General features: G+C 36.6%; 1 pseudogene; it reads left to right on the plus strand.

The window, feature by feature from the left end:
* Positions 1–905: 905 nt before the first annotated feature.
* LOC110285924 lies at positions 906–1,738 on the plus strand (annotated as a pseudogene).
* The last annotated feature ends 3,806 nt before the right edge of the window (positions 1,739–5,544 follow it).

The raw sequence follows: 5,544 nt of genomic DNA on the forward strand, positions 1-5,544 counted from the left end.
TGCCCGGGCATGTCCTGGTCTGTTCTGCTATGTTCTCAGCCCCAGGTTTCAAAGCTCACAAACAACTCTTTGGGCTATTTGACATACATTACATGAATCACAGGTCTCAAGTTTTATTTCCTTTCACTTACAGGACCATAAAAGTTATTTTAAAAAAATGTGTTTAAGGTATAAGTCATCTTAAAAAAGATTGTCCAAAATTAGAGACATAGATAGACAGTTAAATTGTTCCTCTAAAATCTGTCCTCATTACAGGAGGGCCAAGATGTTCAGTTTAGAAAATATATACATTTAAATTGATACAAAGCTTAGAGCAGCCTCAGGGAAGCTTGTGCAATGTTTCTTGTGTTTTGCAGACTGCGCCTAGGGAAGTTCTTAAAACTTCACCCCTCCCTGCCTTCAGGGAGATTAGCTAAACAACTTTTTTTTTCTTCAGACCTACCCAGGTGTTGTTCATAATAAAGTCTAAATTCAAGATTTATAAAAGGTCAATCAGGCTATAAAACTTATAAAGGCATTACAAGATAGCTTGCCTACGTCATATAAAATTATTATAGATTTAAAAGTTTATCTTTTTCCATTTGTAAAGAGTTTATGAGAGCTGAGTAGCCCTGCGGAGCCCACGAGGGCGGACAGGGCGCAGGGGACCAGACAGGCTGCGGCGGGAGCTGTTTCTCTTTCGCTTTCCCGGGCTCAGAGCCCGCGCCTGCGGGCTGAGGAGCGGCGGCGGCCACTGGGTATGAGAAAGAGGACAGCCAAAAGGAGTGATGCTCAGTGATCTGCACCCAGGCCGGACGCTCGCGCCTCTGGACGCCTCCTACACGAACATTGCGCTAGCTCCTGGGACCAGCTCTGCATCTCCTTAGTGCTCCTCTGCTTCAACTGCTCAAGACAGCTGACCGGGAATGGCTACCCAAAGGAAACACTTGGTGAAAGACTTCAACCCTTATATCACCTGCTACATCTGTAAAGGCTATCTGATCAAGCCCACGACAGTGACGGAATGCCTCCATACATTCTGTAAGACCTGTATTGTCCAGCACTTTGAAGACAGCAATGATTGCCCAAGGTGTGGCAACCAAGTTCATGAAACAAATCCATTAGAAATGTTAAGGCTGGATAACACGTTGGAGGAAATTATCTTTAAATTAGTGCCTGGACTACGAGAACAAGAACTTCAGCGTGAGTTGGAATTTTGGAAGAAAAATAAACCTCAAGAAAATGGGCAAGATGATATTTCGAAGGTTGACAAGTCTAAAGCAGACGAGGACGGTGATGAAAACCAAGATGATAAAGACTATCATAGAAGTGACCCGCAAATTGCTATCTGTCTGGACTTTTTACGAAATAATGGGCAGTCGGGGGACAACGTAGTGAAGGGTCTCATGAAGAAATTTATTCGCTGTTCTATACGAGTTACAGTAGGAACTATTAAAAAGTTTCTAAGTTTAAAACTAAAACTTCCAAGTTCTTAAGAGTTGGATGTGCTGTGCAATGGTGAAATTATGGGAAAGGATCATACTATGGAATTCATCTATATGACAAGATGGCGACTAAGAGGAGAAAATCTTTGCTGTCTGAACTGTTCAGCCTCGCAAGTCTGCTCTCAGGATGGCACTTTGTACCAGTCATACCCGATGGTATTGCAGTATCGACCAAGAATTGATTTTGGGTAGGCCCGGCCCAGGCTGCACTGAATGAATCCTGCACTATTTGTTTACTCGTCGACAGATTGCACAGTGAAAGGTGTATGGACTTGAGAGACACAATCTGATTTCAGCATGCACATAAGGCCATTATTGTCTGTCTCTGAGTTGTCAGTGTCCTTCATGTTCTGTCTATTAGGAGCAATCAAAGTGCCCTTCTGCTACTGACCATCTGCATAAGATACTCGTGCCGNCTCCTCGGTGTGCAAGGTGCGGCTGAAGTGAGTTAGGTGTCCAGCCGTGTCTGCTTTCTCAGTGTTCCGCTTGCCTGTTGCAAGATTGTTCTAATGTTAATTACACTAGTAAAATGGCTCAGTCCTTGTGGTGTTGCAGTTTTCATATACTTAATACTTTTATTCTTATTAAAATAGAGTACTGTACAAGAACCTAGTATAATTATATCTTGAAATTATTTTGTATAAGAATATATTTAGAAAAGTGGTTTCTGAGCCACTGTCCTATTCTTGGTAAACTTTTATGTAAAAAAGAATAAACAACCAAAAACAAAAAAACAAAAAAGAGTTTACTTCTAGTAAACTGGTGACCATTAAAGGGTTTTGCACCTAGATATGGCTAATATAGTCTTACATTACGTAAGAAATTTTCATTGTCCAGGCTCCAATACAAGAAGCTAAGACTTTGAATCTTTCAGTGTATATTGTTTCCTAAGTGAAAAGTATTTTATTAGCTAATGCCTCTAAAGAGAAGTTTACTTCAAATCTTTGTTTTCACACAGTGAGCTTTAAAGTTCTAGAGAGTAATTGTTGCTTCATAAGATTCAGAGGCAATGTCTTTTTTAATATTTAGAGTTTTAGTTATACTGAAAAATTGTGGTACAAATTTGCTTCAGAATTTTATTTTCTAAAGCGTCCAGGAGATGTTAATTGGCTAAGACCTCACCTTAATTTCACCACAAGAGAACCTAAGCCTTTGTTAGGTGTTATCAAGTGAGATTCAAATTAACTAGTGAGAACCAAAAAGGCTTTAACAAAAAATAGAGGAAACTTCTACAATCTATTGGTATCGATTGTAATTGGTGGCAATCAAATATTAGCTACATATTCTAATTATTGTAATTAAATGTGTCCACAACTATTCTTTGGCAAGAAAAACATTAATGTAAAATCATCCTTCTTCACCTTAAAGTTTTAACATCCTATTATAAGGCTGCTGTGGTGCTAATTAGGAATTAAGAATTCCTTGTTCCAAACAGCAATTGGTTATTACAGAATATTGATATTTGACATATTGCATACCATCATTTTAAATAAAATTGATACTCATCCTAAAAATAAGTTAAAAATTGCTTATATACATGCTTTTATAGCATACATGCATGCATCCCATTTACTGTATTTTAAAACAACCCTTCTATGGGAGAAAAGTATATGTAAATTGGATCACATGTTTATTCTTTTGAGTTTCCGCCTGCTTCAGCACTGATAATTAAATTATGTGCTGTAGATGGTATTTTAAAATGTTAAAGATTGCCTGGAAAAGACCTCTTAAAACAATGCCACGCTAGATTTATATCCCAGGTAGATTATGGATCTTATACAAAAATAATTGGCCATCATCAAAATAGTAATGGCTTGAGATAATAATTTGGTATTTTTAAATAAATAAATAAATAAATAAATAAATAAATAAATAAATAAATAAATGTGCATGTCATATTGTAAAGATTTGCTCTCAGTGTCCTCAGTTTCTACCTGTTCCACACATTGGTGTTAATTCTCGAGGACTTATACTTAATCAATTATTACAAATGGATACTCATTTTTGATTTTAGAAAAATAAAAAATGCACATGTGACTATTGATACCTTTTTAGTCTTTCTAATTACAACTACTTCAACAAGAAAAATAACTAAAAGTATAGTTAGTCATTGCCTGTGTTAATCTTTTTTCCTTAATGTTCCAAATTAAATTAAAACTGGTTATTACAGCCAAACATTTGAGATGTTTTGTCAACAATTTAATGTTATCCATGTTACTAAAATTTTTATAATTCTCAAAGAAACAGTACTGTAAAACTTTAAATCTATATCTTCAAAAACAAATTTTAAATTTAGATGCCAAAAGTCTCGCTGAGTGTCTATGGCACCCTACAGTCAGGCATACTCATGAGATGAAGAGATCCACTTACTGGCACATGACATGATCCTGTTCAGATACTTAATATGAAGAAAAGGGGGCAGTGTTTCTGTTTTTTCCACAGAATGCTAGAAGAACATACTAGCTTCCAATGTGACAGGCTGACCTGTAAGTAGGAACTAACAGTGCCCTGACAGTGGTGACAAAAAAGCTGTATTGAGCGCACAAAAAAAAGAAAAATCAGAGAAAGCATACACAAACAAAATAAAGAATGTCTTCCTTTCTCCACCATGGGCTACAACAAAGAGAGCCGACCTGGTGTCAACTTAGAGACAACTAAAAAAGCTAACTCGAGGTAGAAAGACTACTACAAGATTTCATCAGAGATACTGTTTTTGGCCATTCAGGCCAGCTCCTTATAGCTATAAAAGTTTGTACCTTACCTGTATGCTATATTGTTAGATAATTTTAAGAGTTAAAGTCACCAATCTTGACAAGTCTTTTCATATTCATTGTAATTCTTGTCATTTAACTAATTGTATAATCCCAAATTAGATAAAAAATCTACTGTTATGATTTTGTTAAAAAGACCTGCTTATGTTTTACTGCCTGTGGAGTTAGGAAATGTGCCTTGGTTCAAAAATTCAGGGTTACAAACTTTAAAAAGACTAAACGAACTTATTAGACCTAAGAGATTTATAACAGCACTGATTTTAAGAATTACTGCCTTAATTACAATTTTAACTTCTTCTACATTATCTACCACAACCCTAGTTATAAAAAATTAAAAGCAAAAGTTAACGTCCTAAAAAAAATAGTGCTAACAATAGGGCAAGATGTTGCTAGTATTAAGACCAGGTTAGCTACTAAATGTCATGCTTCTTTCCAGTACATTTGTGTTACCCCCTTACCTTATAATACAACCACTAATTGGAAAAAGACCAAGGCCCACTTACAGGGAGTGTGAAAAGATACTGATATTTCTCATGACTTGGAACAGTTAAAGACAGAAATTTCAGATATTAGTAAAAGTCATTTAGACACTTAGAACATTGATAAATTGGCTAGAGATTTAAAAAACAACCTAAGTACATTGAACCCCCTGGATTGGGTTCAATATATATACCTACTTGTTATTATTTTTGGCATTGTTTTACTAGTAATCATGGTGTTTCCACTCATCTTTAGAGTACTCCTGTGGTCTGTAGCTACGACGAGTTGAGACATCCTAGAACTTCGACTAAAATTAAAAAAAAGAAAGGGAGAAATGCATACACTCTCCAGTCGAGTCAACTGGACAAGCCGAGAGGCTTAAAAGTCACTCACGAGGAAAAGAGTTTCAAGGAAGCTCTCCTCCTGGAGTCTAACGTTCCCTATCCACGTTCCATTCCTGCGTTAGTCTAGTGTATGGATCCACGTGCTCTCTTTCAGTATTTTCCTATTATAAGTGCTATTTAAAATTGAATTCTGACATGGCTAAAGCCTTCCGCCAGTGTTCCAACAGTCCTAGAAATGTCCTTGAGCAAGATCATGGGCTTGGAATACAGTAAGATTGTAAAAGCTAAGTCACTCCCTTACACAGGAATTTACCATCACTAAGGAAGAAGGAAGTTTCAGACCAAAGGAGAAACCAGAATAGATACTTAGAACTGTAGCAGAGTTAAACCCATACACACGTATTTACAATGGCCTAAGGGAAAGGTGGACTATACAAGAGATTAAAATAGGAACTATGGAAAGGG

This window comes from Mus caroli, chromosome 19 (genome assembly GCF_900094665.2).
Source record: "Mus caroli chromosome 19, CAROLI_EIJ_v1.1, whole genome shotgun sequence".
Lineage (NCBI taxonomy): Eukaryota > Metazoa > Chordata > Mammalia > Rodentia > Muridae > Mus > Mus caroli.